Raw genomic sequence first — 15,741 nt, 5'->3', positions numbered from 1 at the left:
AGAGAGAGAGAGAAAAAGCTCTGTCATGTACTGATGGCTAAGAGATTCGGACAGAAACTGTTTCAACTCCCACTGGTTTCTTAACAATGCAAAAGTTTCTAACTCAGTAAATGGTAGCGAAATATTAATAATCAATATGTCTGTCATTGACACTGTTGCCATGGTAACACGGTGAAAAAAGCTAATCACTACTCCGCGGTCTCTCGCACCTGAATGTTTCCAGTCTCCTGAAAGTTGCACACACCACTTAACAAAAAATGTCTCCCAAATGCAACGCTTCAAAAGTCGCACGTGTCCACGAAGACGAGAGTGCCTGGAATAATTTGTGCAAAACTGGCGCGCAGCTGCATACATATTCACATAGGAGGGAGCGAAGGCGCGAGAGCGAGAACGCACCAGTGAGGTGACACAGTGTGAGGAGATGGCTGACGAGGAGCAACTCCCACTCCCCTGGATTTCGGGTTTTATGCTGCTGTTCGAGAACCTAAAGGAGCACAAGCAGCTACTACTAATACAAATGGACTGAATTAGTCTAATTCTTGTTCAGGGGACATGAAAGTGGATGGAGGAAATTGGGGAGGGGAGTGAGGTGGTGGGGCGGAGGAGTGCTGCGTGTTGGTGATGAGGCTTGAAAAGAGATGAAGCCGGGAGGGAGGGAGGGAGGGAGGGAGGGGAAGGACTGGAGAGTGTGAGTTAAACGCAGAGAGAATTAGAATGAATGACGAAAAGATCTGCCCCTTATTTCCCATCTTTTTGTCTTCATTGTGGGATCGGGGCGGACAGGAGGAAAAAAGAAACTGGATGTTTGTCTCTACATGACCCACACAGCCACCAGATACACTTTACTGCAGATATCAACAGTCACACAATTTCACATTAAAAGAACAACACAATGTGAGCGCCTAGTGATGGACTGACAGTCTGGAAATTAGCTAATGTTGCCGTTGAAAGCTCACCTGACTCGCTGTTAGGCTGCAGCAGAAATGCTTTGTTGTTGTTTTATAGTAACCTTGCGCTTTGTGACAGCCAGTGAATAATGAGTCGGTTTAACATACAGCTTTGCTGAAAGTGCTTTGACCACTGAGGGAAAGAAATGTCAGAAGCTGAAACACATATTCGTGCTTAAGATCTCAAACAAATTCAAAGAAACAAAAACTCAAACAGCAATTTAAGTCGTTTTTTTCCCCCCAAAATTTTGGTTGCATTTGATGTAGTTTTTGTTTCTATTGTGACCTTTTTCTCAAAATAGCTTTCTTCTGTCTTCCATTCACCTGTTTTTTGCGCTGAGTTCGTGTTTGATGCTGTAAACAAAACTGACACATGGCTAGCCTCAGATATTGGTGAAGACATAAGCATGACCCTGTGTTTGTGCAGAATTTTGGCACTGCAAAGATTACTCTCTTTACTGATTAATCATTTTTTAGCGAAAAAAAAAATCAAAATTTGCAACATTTCCGGATTCTATAATCCAACAATCAATTGATCTTACGTGATAGAAACCTGATATTTTGGTTGTGGATGACACAAACATTGGATAATGTCATCTTGTGCTGCAGGATGTTGTTGTGGACATTTGTTTTTTAATGCTATCTCAACTCTTGTAGACCAAACATTAATTGAGAAAATAATGGGCAGATTAGTCGATAATAAAAAAACAAATAATTTGTTTTGGTGTGTCCGCATGTTTGGTTTTCTGTGGATCACACTGATCACATTTGATGCAACCTTTTCATGCCGGACCTAAAAGAGGAAGAGCAGAAGGAAATATGTGCACAAGATGCAGATGGCTGATTTTATCCACAGATTTTTAACTAATTACAAGAGCAGTAACATCGTGCTGGCAGTAAACCATCTGAAGCCTAATTTCTCTCTGTCATTAACATTTTGTTCGGCGTTTTATGTTAATAATCAGCGTGACATCTCGAATTCACCGGCGAGGCAGCAAAAGGTCGAAACCATTTTGTAGTTTCTTTTGAGTTTCATATTCCGTCGTTTCACTTTGTGGCTGCTGCAGAAGATTGTGCTTCAGATTTGATAGCACAACGCTTTCAGTGGATGCAGTTCATGAGACAATGGCATTGTAACTACACAGCTGTGGGCTGTGATTGCAAAGCCTCTCTCTTTTGGGTTTGTGTGCATAAATGTGTGTGTGTGTGTGTGTGTGTGTTGCCTACAGGTGACTCATCGCACTGCAGATGACCACAATGTTTTTCTGCTGCTTGAGCGTTCATGGCTCTCTTGCTACCTTTCCCTCTCCTGTGATTCTCGTTCTCCTTTCTTTGCTTCTATTCTTCTTGCTTCTTGCCATCTCTTTTCCGATAGCGTTTTCTTTAGGTGTTACGAGTCTGTAACTACACATTACATAATGTCCTCTGTCACGCAATCCTGTGCGGACGCTAAAGCGACAAGACGCAGCAAATGAAAGGGGCAAATACACGGAACATTTACATTTTGGCGACATTTCATGCACGTCTCTCTGCTTTGTGTGCTACATTGCGCCTGAGAGGGCGGGCCACCGGCAGCAGACCGTGCAGCCCAGGTATAATGAGCCATAATGTCATGTTACGATCTGATTGGCATGGCGAGCGTCACAGAGAGGGGTGGGGCGAGGGGCTGGTGACAGAGAGAGAAAGAAAGAGAGAGAGGGAAATAATTATGATGATGATGATGATGATGAGGGGCCATGAGCCGAAACAAAGGCAGAACGAACAAAAAAAAAAAAGAGGTGAGGATGCCGCCCCATTTTCTGCCGCCCCCCCCTTACCTCTCTCTCCCAGCATCAAACTCACATCAATCATACATTCATTTACCCCATCCCTCTCTCCCTCTCAATTACACTCCCTCCTCTGCTTCTTGTCCTCTGCTGTCCTGTCATCTGCACCCAGTGTCACAGACTTTTAATGTTTAATATCCCTTTAATTCTCTCACAGAGCTGTTAAATATGTTATGTCTCACTGATGACAAATCCCAACATTTACTGAAAAGAAAAAGAGCTGGAGCCTAATTTGGACAGTAAAAATCAGAAGGAACAGAAAGCGAGAACATGCACATTATTAGCCGTAGAAGTAGGTGAGCTTTGCTAGATGCTATGTTTGCCAACATAAGCAAAATATTTGATTCAAAACTGTTTAGATGCATGTGCGTTGGTTTTGTATTATTTTAACTTTCATGAAATCAAATATATAGCGTTCTTATTCACATATAGTCTACATACAATATGTTGAAGACAAAATACACTTATGAAGGTACACACACACACTTGCTAATTGAATATTCAGTGACGTTTACAGCCATTATAATCAAAACTTGCTTGACAAAATGTAAGATTGCAGATTAACCTAATCTTGTAAGCGCAAACACAGGGCAGAAAAGGCACACACACACGCGCACACACACACACCCACACACACACACACACACACACACAGCATTTACATTGTAATTACCCCTGAGTCTCTCTCCGGGTCCCTGAGGGACCTCAGGCTGAAGACGGTCTCAGAAGAGTCCCAGTTGTCCCATTGAGGAGATCATTAGCCTGGTTAGAGTAATCCACAACAATCTGTGTGTGTGTGCATGTATGTGTGTGCACATGCATGCATGTGTGTGTGTCACTTGTGTGCTCATGCGTTAAGCGGCTGTTAAATGGACTCCACCGCCTTTAGTGTCCGTGGACATTAGCTTTATTGGTGTGATCTGAAAAGTTATTTAGTGACAGCTGGGATTTCCCTCCCTGGGGATGCAGCTGCTGACGACTCATGATAGCAGACATGAATGAGAGGGGAAATAGGCATTAAATTGAAAGACCTGGAAAACTGCTGGGGGAGAAAAAACACCCCTGAATTAATTAAACACAAAGACAAAATACAAAAAGTACACATACATTTTTAAAGAAGTTCTTCATGTAATAAAGTCCAATTACTTTTTTATTTTCAAAATTTACAAAATTTTCGAGCGTACTCTTATTTTGTTAACTTCTAATTTTTTAAAAAACCAAACAATTCTTTTATTTTGCACATTAATGGAACACCAATAAGATAAACAAACACTTTCCAAATTTGAGCTAAACCGCATTAATTTAGATGTGAGACATTTTGTACAGCAGACATAATGAAATGTTTTTCCGTTTTTGTCTGAAAAACACACCTGCATTGTTTTTTTTACAGTCTGTTTGATTCTAAGTATTTAATTATCATCTCTTCTGTAATATATATATATATATTTTTTAAATGCAGGAGCTGTGATCTCCGTCAGGTTCTTTGTTGTCTTTTTGTTTTAATAAATGTGAGTGGCACAGTCAGTGCTGCTGTGCTTTTTTGTGTATTTTAGGGTTTTAGGGAATCTGTGCCAAGGGTTATAGAGCAGATGTGCTTTGGCCTGTCTCAGCTTAAGACAGCAAACATCTGCATGCGGTGTTGTGTAGTCAGATGTGTCTGGAGATTCTTTGAACCGACGTGACCTGGCCAATCAGAGGGCTGTCTTTATCTCTCTCTGCCTCTCCTTTCTCCTCCCTCCGCCATTCTCCTCTCAGCTCTGTTGTTTGGAAAAATTATCCTCCCTTTGCACTCCCTGCTGGAAAAGAGAGTGGTGTAAAGGGGCACACAGAGGGGGAGAGGGAGAGAGGGCAACTGATTGCTCCTATTGTTTAAGAGTGAAGCTTGCTGCCTCTTAGGAGATAATTGGTACACAAGGAGGGTAATGTGTTTGGAAAGGAAGGGGAAGTCAAAGGAAGGGAAATTAAAGGAAAGGTGGCCCTTTTGCCTCAGTGAGAGGAAGCTGTGGAACGGTTAAATTTATACATTTGACATTAAACAATTAGCGGCAATGTTTTCCGAAAGCTGTATTTTATTTGTATTTGTTTTTGTTTTTTTTTAAATGTACATCGTGTGTATGTCGTGTTCTTTTCACATATTTCTATGTTAAAGATGGAGCAGCCTTTGGAATCAAAATGCCCTGTGCTTTCCTACAAAAAAAAAAGAGAAAAAAAAAAGGCCCCACGATATAAATAGTGTATTTATTTCCTTTAAGTCAGCAGCTACACACAAATAAGTGGGGCCTGCAGATACATAGCAATCTGGCAAGCATAGCTGGAGTAATAGTACGTATGATACTGGAAAAAGAAAAATACCTTCATCTGTATACTGCTGTATTTTGAGACCTTTGTAGATATACGGTTTAATTTTTAAACATTATCTGCTACATGTGTAGGGAGATTTAAACAAAAAATGAATAAATCCAACACAATAATCACTTTTAAAGACTAGAAATGTAAAATTAGTTGTCAGTAGGATATAAATCCACGTAAAAAAGTATTTCTTTACAAGCCTAATTCAATATTAATTGATCATGCAAGAATCCCAAATAATCAAATATAAATTGTACACATTACACTGCACCTATTATTTTACATTCGAGATGCTATAAGTACATGTAGCATTAGCTAATATGTTTTTAGAATAAAAATTGATGCCCGTAAAGCCAAAGTGTTAATCTTTCTTATACATTTAGCCCAGTGGTAAAAATGTATTTATTTATTTTTCCCTGCAGAAAATAAACTTTACCAAAGATATACGCAGTCCTTACCACATAATAAAGCTGTTGCACTTTCTTTTGTGCCTGATTTCAAGAGCAAGCTCTGCCACCATTTACTGGTATTCATGATGTTCTTTTTTTTTTCTTACTCTCATCTCTATCTGCATGTGTCCTTTGTTCCTCAACATGCTTGATGGGAAGCAGGTGTTAAAAGTGCTTTTTAAATAAACTTGACTTAAGGAGAAGCAGTTTCGAAAACAGCTGAGAAGCAGCAGGTCCAATGTAAAGAACATGACATCAGGAAGATAATATTTGAACAATCCCCACTGTCGAGGCCCCTCAGAATCTCTCAGATGAGGACCTGTGAAATCACAAAGCCCTGCATGTCTTATTCAGAACCATACAACCGTAAATAATCCAAAAAATATATGACAGGTGATGCAGAAATCCTGCTCTTACAAGGATGACCTTTAACCAGCAGGACAACTTGTACATCACGCAGCGTGGGCTGTATGGTGAAAACTCTCAAGCGTGCAGCATTATCTGAAAGAAGGGTTTGCTTTACTGCGTCATCAAAGCGAGTCCTGCACGTCCCCGTGTATGTCTCTGTCTCTATTTCATATTCTAGTCACAAGCTGTGTGGTGCAACTGCTCAAAGGGTACGATTTGGTATTTTGGAATTTTCTGGGGCTTGATAAGTTTCGTGCCTCAAGGTCTGTCTGGGATGGGATGGCTGCACACGGAGAACGTGCATGCTCAACACGCTCATAACCATAATCGTTTTAGCGCGATACCAGTGACGCCAAAAAAAGGAATGTTAAAAGAAAAAAAACATTTACATTCAGTTTGCAAGTGTCCCACGGATGCTGCAAACATCTCCGAGTCTGCTCCTCCATCGATGCATGTCCACATACTTTGCGTGCTGCCAATTAGTGTACTTGCAAGACTATTATTTGCGATATTATTTTGTGCGAGTGTGTGTGTAGGTGCGTGTGTGTACAGTGTGTCTAAATTGGAAGGCTGTAATTAAATGCGTAGACCTCTCCACTATCTCCTCCTCCAGCCAGCGCCAGTGACGCACAAACCGCAGCACAGCCATGAGTCATCAGGCCCCCAGGATCACCACCCCTCCTTCTATCTCTCTATCCCTGCCTCCATCCACCTCTACACAGCTCTCTATAACCCTCTCTGCCTCTCACTACACATTCCTATGTCCCACTCTTTCTAAATTACCCACCATCCCTCTCTCTCTCTCTCTCTCCCCCCCCACTCCACCCTCTCCGGCACGCGCACGATACAAGCTTTTTTTTTTTTCCTCCTCCCTGTACACTCCTTGAGATTCGTGCTCAATTTCCACCTCAATCCGACACGCTCCTGTTTATCTCTCCACATCTGGCCATCGATCTCCCCCGCTGCACCCCCACCACCACCTTCCCCCTCTTCACTCGATCTGTCTTTACCCTCTTTATCTCCCCTGTTAACCTCTCCACGCCCACCCGTGAACCGGTGGGTTATTAAGTTTGCCACAGTTGCAAGGCGGCGAGGGAACAGAAGGCGACATTGGGAAGACAAAAAAAAAAAAAGAAGAGGGAGTTGCGGAGAGACATGAGAGAGACGGGCACAAATTGCGAGGAGAAAAAGAGTGGGAACGGCGAGAGAAGGCGGCGAGCAAAAGAGCAGCAGTGACAGTGCGTGCGGTGCAAAGAGTCGAGAAAGCTGTGAACAAGTGAGAGGAAACGAGAGCGAGAAAGAGGGAGAGCGTGATTTGAGGCATTTGCCACCTGGCGTCCTGAATCATTATCTGACTCATGCTAATCTCTTATCTTCTCAGCCAAACACTCACAAGTACACACACACACACACACACACACACACACACACACGGACACGCCGTGAACACACACGACTGAGATTTTTTTTTTTAAAAAGCTAGCGCAAGGAGAGTCAAAGCAGCACTTTTGAGTGTCAGACTGCGTAAGAAAAGAAGAGTCAGGGGGCACTGGAGAGTAAGGATGAGAAACACTCAAAGGACGGCGAGGAGAGAATCTCTCTTGACTTGTCTGACGAAGTCTCCGATGTGGTTATAGAGGGAAAAAAGGGGATGTTTCATTTCCATCTCTCTGAGTGTTTATGATATGAGTAGGAAGGGAGAGCATATTAAATGTATGACTCATAAATGTGTGTGCCCCACCAACGCCCTGCAGAGAGGGTTTGCATCCACTGCTGCAGGGATGGAAAAAAAAAAAAAAAGAAGAAGAAGAAGAAAAAAAAAAAGGCAATTTCGTGCTTTAGTTGGTGTGGTTATCCAATTAGTTACACAAAACATGTGGCTAAGCGGATGTATGCCAATATGCTTCTGTTCCTGATAGATGTTTTATCCCCGGGAGAGCCTTCACGAATATGTGGCAAAGCTGTCTGATGAAATATTACGTTTTGAGTGCAATAGTTTTTGTATTCGGCATTAGTTGTTTCAGTTTGACAGAGGGGATCATGCACTATTATCCTCTGAGCTGACAGTGATAATTCAAGGTATTCTGCGCACGGATGCTGTAAGCCGCGTGTTCATTAACAAAACCACGCGGCTTGATTGTACAAGGGTTTCCCAAAGTCTAAGTATCATTCATTATCTTGTCCCAACACGTGCGCGTTAATCATGTGCACACCCTGGACGTCCCTGATAAAGCCACCTTCTTTTTCATCATGTGAATGAACCCAAAAATTAAATCTTTATTTATAACAGACCTTATCTTTGAAACATAATACAAAAAAAACCCTGCTGCTCTGACACAGAATATCCTGTCAATGTGTGGCAGCGATGCAGTGGTGCAAAAACAGGAGCCATCTTTTCACTCTGCAGCTTTAAAATCAAACTTTTCCTCGTCGATTTTTCCGAGTTCAACACCAGTTGCAAGGAACACAAAGCACACAACTATTATTTCAGCACTTATAATTCAAAAATCCCAGCCTTGCAGAGGGTGAATGACTCAACAATACGGCACTAGATACTACTCCACTGGAGTACCCCACATTTATTTCAAACATTAGAAATATTTATGGCTCAAATTTGGAAGTTGCCTGAAGCTGACTTTGAACAATACAGACTTTTAATAGTCCATGAGAGTTGAGCTCGCAAAAAAAAATATGCTTTCCAAATAATGTGGCTCGGTGATAATATCAGTGCGTGTGGGATTTAAATGATTGCCTCAAGCCTGCATAGCCTAATTTCTGAATATATCTCTCTGCCTAAGCAGCTATACAAATAAAGTGAGATACTTAAAATGTGTGTGCAGAAAAAAAAAACTTAATATTTGCAGATACAAAATGTCTCATGAGCTGATTTGAATTCCACAATAATGAGATTATCTGAGAAATTTAGTCTTTCATTCCTTCCGTTTAGGATTCTGCTTGTTCTGAGGCTTTGTGAAGATTCACCGTGGATCTGAGTCATTTCAACTTCGTGCTCGCTCAAGAGTGTGTGTCTGTCTCCAGCTTTAACTGCTGTGAAACTGAACAAAGAGCTAAAGAAGTGAACTTTTAACTCCTAAATACAATCATACATCACTTTGCAGCGTGTTGTTGGATTATGTAGACAAAGAACAGCCTGTTATTATTGTCTCTGAGTCATGATTAAGTGAACCAGGGGAGTTTTGGAAGCCTGGTGATTAAGACACATATCGCAAAATGGCAACATCTCCAGTTTGTTTCCAGCTGGAGATTTTTGCTTCAAGTCATTCGCGCGCTCCTCCTGATGTTCCCTTATTGCTTTGCTGTTGTCAATACGGGCGAAAATGCCACGGGATTTGCATAAAAACATAAAAAGGTCATGTTTATGCATACATCAAAGACAGCGCTGAAACTACAATTTAATCCGCAACTTCACAAAAAAAATAACAACCTATGTTCACAACAATAGATGTAAAAACCAAGAAATGTAGAAATGTTTGGTTTCGTGAAGCTCTCAACCAGAACAATGAAACTGGGCCACACAAGGCCCATTTTGTCCACCCCGTCCTCCCACTGGCTCCCAGTTCATGCCAGATGTGACAATATATTACATGGGCTTGCACCATGCTATTTTTAACAGATCTCATTCCACTCCACATATTGCTGAGCGTTCTTGGATCCCACGATGGCGGCTACTTATCTACCTGCAGTCAAAATGAAAGCTGCAGGCTGCACAACCGGCTGTTATTGTGTTTGTGTTTTTGAAGTCGTCTCCACGGTCGGATCAGTGAAGCCAATCCTCCAAACGGCTTGTAAATCAGGCTTAAAACCTGACCAGCTCAGTGATTCAAATTTAGCCCGTTTAACCCTGTCGGAGCGCATTTGTTCTTCATGCTGATGCATGTTTGTGTGGGAGTTTGCAATTCTCTTACCTGTTTTCACACCAGGCGGTGGCTTCAGCCGGCCAGTGATCTGCACCATTTGAGGCGCTTAACTCTTCGTACGTTTTCGTCTCTGGTGGTAGCTGTTGCTCTTGGTGGCTGTTCCTCTGATGACCTCCATAACAGCAAACAACAATGTGAAGTAAGTCTATTATTTACTGTTGTCACATCTATATGCTAGTTAAAACAACTACTATTCTATGTACACTGTTTATCTTATTTTGATATCTGTATTCAGGGTTTACTTACCAGTCAGGATTTCACTCATTCAACACCATCGTTGGCAGGATCATTCAAAGTTTTGCCATCTTCCCAGTCAGGGCTGATAGTCCAATGTTGGTGGTGTTCCAGTGGATGTTTTTTTACGTTACTTTTGATACTGGATGCCCCTATAACCACCTCATACTACAACCTGTAAACAAAGGAAATACAAAGGAACTGAGTCTTGTGGAAAAAAACCAAAACAACAAAAGACGACAAAAACCATTTAAAGCATCATAAGACATTCACTTTAATTGGGGTTTATTCTAAGCGGTTTTACTATTCACCAAATAAAGCAAGGAGATTTTAAACATTGTACAGTGAACAAGCTCAATGTACAGAGTAAGTGAGCTTTGTGAATTTCTACAGAACCATCCACGCTTTTTCTTCTGCTTATCTGGGGTTGTAGTGGCAGCAGACTAAGCAGGGCTTTCCTCTCGAACATCATTTTCTAGTTCCTCCTGGGGAATCCCAAGGTGTTCCCAGGACAGATGAGTATGTATTTCCTCCAGCAAGTTCTGGGTCTACACTAGGGTGTCGTTCGCAAGAAGCGCAAAGAAGCAGTGACTCTACTCCGACTTTTCTCCGGATGTTTAAAGCGCCTAACACTGTCTCTAAGGCTGAGCCCAGCTACCCTATATAGGAAACTCATTTCGGCCGCTTGTATCCACGATCTCATTCTTTTGGTCAGTATTCAGAGCTTATAGGTAAGGAGCTGAAACACAGACAGACCGATAAATCTCTGTCTTCTGGCTCAGCTCTCTCTTCACCATGACGGTCCAGTACAACACCACCGTAGCTGCTGATGCCGCACCAGTCTGTTTGACTGTCAGTCCCACTCTCCACTCGTGAACCTGCTTGGGGCAGCAAGTCACCCCAAACCCAGAGGTGGCCATCTATTGATTTCACCCCCCCAATATGTACCAGTTTATTACAATGAATGGGTTTGTGTGTCCCTGTTTTCCTAGGAGCTGTGCGGTAGTCTCTATGGGGGTCTCCCGTCTTAGTGTGCCAACAGCAGTTTAAAAAGAAAACTTTATATGCTGTAAATGTTACACCAAGCACCGAATGAAACATAAAATCAGATCTCACGACCTACACAGTGTGGCAGACGGGCAATGTTTTCTGACAACGTGTCCCTGTCCGTGCCATGCAGTCAACTGGGTGTGCTGCAAAGGGCAACGTTGCTCGAGGCTGGAGCGGTGATACGAGCCCGCACTGTTGACGCAGTTCAAGTGCAACCCCAGTCCCACAAACACTCAAGATTTATTCCTTAAGTGACGAGGCAATAACAGCCAATCATCTATGTAGATTAGAACTCTCGACCCTGTCGAGGAGGGTTTGTGCATTTGCTGAGTTGTCAAACAGAGAGGTGGCAGTGCTGAAAACCTGTCTGCCACAAGCCGTACAGAAACGTCGAAATATGCCAAACATCCACCAGCCTGTGGATCAGGCCTTAGGCGATTCAAAGAACTGCTACTGAATGGTCAATTCAAGCAATTTCCAGTGAAAACCAGCAACTACTCAACACAACTGAATTAACTTTGTCTCTATTCCCTGTAGGTGGAGCAGAATATAACTGCAGTAAACTCCTATAGCAGTGCAAAGATTAGGTAAATCCATCATCCAGCAGTGTTTTTTACCTGGAAGGAGAGCAGTTCTGTCCATCAGGATCAATAAAAAAATCTAAAGTGTAGCAGTTTATCAGCAAGATATCTGTCCAGATCAGGACAGGCACAAGATAAAATGTTTCAATTACAACACTAACCCCTCTCCGTATGAACAGAACCCTAAATACTTCAGCGAGGTGCTCGAAAGCATAAGTCTGCGACCAAGACAGCTGACCAAAGGGCTTTTAACATCCAAACAAATTTATTATCCGTAACACTTATGAGCCTTTCACACCATGTCCAACATATTTTTTCTTTTCAGAAAGGATATGCGGCATAAAAACTTCTGAGTAATGATGCAGCATCTTCTTTGTTGTGTAAAATATCTCCACTGCTTTGTGAATGAGGCCAGGAACTCCGCTCGTCATTCATTGCATTTCTTCCCCCCTCCCCCCTTTCCTGTCTACCCAATTTTAGAATTATGTAACTCTGTTTCTCTGCATTCTATTAGAAAAACAAAGGTTGGGAATTGTGTGCGTACACAATGTCTACATACAATTTTGAAACAATGGTTTTGTCCCAGATCACAACAATGGAGGCTTCCAATTATGCGAGGCTTTGGCCGGTGTCCTTTCTGCAGTAACAAGTGATGAGGCTCTTCGGTTTATTTATAATGGATGGAGATTACCTCGTTCGCTGTTGAATAACACCAAGGTTACAATTAAAAGTAAACTTTCAAATGTAAAATTAACAGTGTGAGAAAATCGGGGTTCTCAGAGGACCTTGTTTGCATTCAAGAACAACAAAAGTAACATAAATAAAGCAAATAAAGCCTAGAATTATCTCACACATTAGCGCGTCGGCTGTCTTCCTTGTCGTGTTTGCTTTTTCTCCGCTGCCAATGCGGTCCATGTTATTTCTCAAGCATACCGGCAGCCACACAGAGATAAGCATGCTCACGTCTGGCAAAAGAACATATAGAGGAGAGATTGAGAAAATAGAGGAGGCGGAAATTATAAAGAATGCATGCAGTCATAATAGAGAAGGTGATGTGTCGAAATGATAGAGGAAGAAAGGAGTTTATGACATTCAGTTACATACAGAAAACACAGCTTTGTTTCAGGGAGATCAGTGTCTGGATTAGCAGAAGTGACATAAAGAAATGGGAAATTTCATTGTGCGCTGCTATCTGCAAAATGGATTTTGTGAATACTGAGCTGGCTGGATATAAGCTTTATTCAGTCCTTTACAGCCTGAATCCTTTTACATTTACAAGCTAAGGTTTTACCCACTGGCGGACTTTTTCTTTCTCTGTCTCCCTTCCACGAACACACACACACACACACACATTCCCAAAAAATACAGGCTGCACAGCTTATGTAGAATAAGATGTACTGTATAATCAGACTTCATGTGTAGCTGTGTTCTGTGAGGTTCGCTCTCACCAGCGCTCCGAGTCAGATTCAATAATTAAACCGAAATGAATACCACCTGCACATGTGGACGAGATTTAAGAATTTATATTAAAATTTCATGTCAGATGAATATTCCTTCCCCCCTGTGCAGCGAGGCAGACTTTTGTGTACGGCTGGGAATAAAGGTCTGAATCACTCCTGAACAGGCCTTTTGCTAATATTAGAGCTGGCCATTTTTCATAATCGGGTAAATTGTTTCCATTCACCTGTACAAAAACAGCTGGATGCAACTTACAGAAATGTCATATTTCAGTCACTGCTTCCACGTCATTGTCCACGTTTTCTGCTGCAGTTTGATGGCACCAACTGTTTATCTGGAGGGGCCAATATGTTCGATGATCATCCATCGCATTGGCGTCATGGATTTAGTTTTTAAGATGGGATGTGGGCACATTTTGGTTTTAAGTCAAATGGAAAAAGGAGAGCCTAATAACGCGGAGGAGGCAATTTGTCAGATTTGCAGCAAAAACAAGGTGGTCAAAGGCACTAATACTGCTAATCTAACAAAAAAAAAGAGAATTAAACAGTTATTCACAATCACTTAAATATTATTTTTATGACTATTTAAATTGTCATTTACATAATCAAGATGGGTCAGCTCCAGAATTTTGTTTTAAAAATGACTGAATTTGTTAAATGACTTGTACCAACATGATCACATGGGATCGCATAGAGATTAAACGACACTTGAAGAACATGTTGTGTGTCATGTCTGCACATTTTAAGCTTATCGTGTGCCATTTACCACCGTTTAGTTCCCATAGACTTAGTCTGTGAGGAAATGGCATGCAAGCAGGTGTGGAGTAAGACTATTACTCTGCTCATGACGGGGAATACATGAGGAATCCTGGGAAATATGATGGTTTGCTAATAACAGTAATAGTAGGCAGGTTAGGGTTGTGGTGTCGTTCAACTCAATGTGAGTCATTAGAGACTGCATGGCGTGAAATGGCATGTGATCGCAAATAACGCATAGAAATATGCTACCATGTGAGTTGACTCAGGTTTATATGTCATTTCAGGATACCAGGCTGCTTTTATGCACCACAACCTGTTTGCGTTTCCATTTCAAATCATCAGTAGCCTTAATTTTTTTTTTTGTCTATCTTTGATTTCCTTGAGACTTTCTCAGTAAAATTCTACATTAATATCTCGAGTTACTTCCCCGATTTTTGTTATAAATTGCCCATCAACCCACTTTGAGAACATTTTTTTTTTGTTTGTACATTGAAATTTGAGGCTATTTTCGGATGATGGTGTCTCAGGAACCTTTAAAAGATAAAAGCCTGAAAATGTCAATGTTATTTTTGAACATGCCATTGATTTATAATCTGCAGTATTGGACAAATAGATCAAATAGTCTGATTGTGGGTGAAATCTGTAAAAAGTATCTGAAAAAATGAAGTCGTCATCAAGTGTCTCATCTTCGAGCACATAACAAAAATATTGCGGATGTCAGTCAGTGATATTTTCTGAACTCCATGTAGCTGCATGTCACATGAAATATATAGAATCATTTTCAAAAATGAATAAAGCTATTTTTTGTTGAACTTTCATACCTGATTCTGAATGGAAGCCATGGTGACAGATAACAGTGAACATTTAAGGTTTTTATCTTTATCAGTATCTTTATAAATATCTACATTTTAGGCTATAAAAAAATCTTGCAAATGAGAGACAGTTGAGTAGAAATTGCTCTACGAAGCTTATGATTTGAGACGGAATGACCCGTGAGTTAACACAGTGCAGAGGCGCTGTTGATGAAGGCACGCTGTTCAAGGTAGCAGGCCGGTTTTACACACTGATTAATGTATTTAAAGCCTTTTCAGATGTCAAAACACGGCGCAGCAATTTCGAAATACTCTCGTACAGGATTTTACAGCAACTTTATCTTTCATCACAGTGATTTCAAGTATTCCTGTAAGAGCATCAAATCACTAGGTTTTCCTTTCTAACCACCAATTTTATAGTGCGGCGTGTAGCAATCACTAAAGATTCATTTTATTGTTTGCCTGTGAAGTGTGAGAGAACGTTAGCCGGTGAGGCTGGGCAGAAAGTGAAGAGGTTTAACGTGAGGCTGAACGAGATCACACTTCTGACATGTTGCCCAATAAAACCTCATCAGAGCCTTTGAAGGTGTGCAACTCTGTGGAATTCATTAATTTCCCTGCTTAATTCTGTGGTGTAAAAACAAACAAAGGAAGATTAAGGCTCCACACTTTAATGTGATTACCAGTGTCGGGCAAAAATGAAAAAAAAAGTATACATACTTGTACGTAAACAATTTACACTCATTCGTTGACTTTTCGTGCCAGATTTGGGATTTCAGAAGCTTGTTCTAATTTGGTTCTATCTGGTTTTTAAAATATAAATCTGACTCCCACGTGTTTGCGTACTGTAAATGATACGCACATTTTTAAGAACCTTATCAGATGAAGATGTTTATCAAATGTTTGAAAACTCCAAAGCCCTTGATACCGC

The sequence above is a fragment of the Stegastes partitus genome, unplaced genomic scaffold (assembly GCF_000690725.1).
Source record: "Stegastes partitus isolate 25-593 unplaced genomic scaffold, Stegastes_partitus-1.0.2 Scaffold814, whole genome shotgun sequence".
Classification (NCBI taxonomy): Eukaryota; Metazoa; Chordata; class Actinopteri; family Pomacentridae; genus Stegastes; species Stegastes partitus.
Note: the sequence above shows the minus strand (reverse complement) of the source record.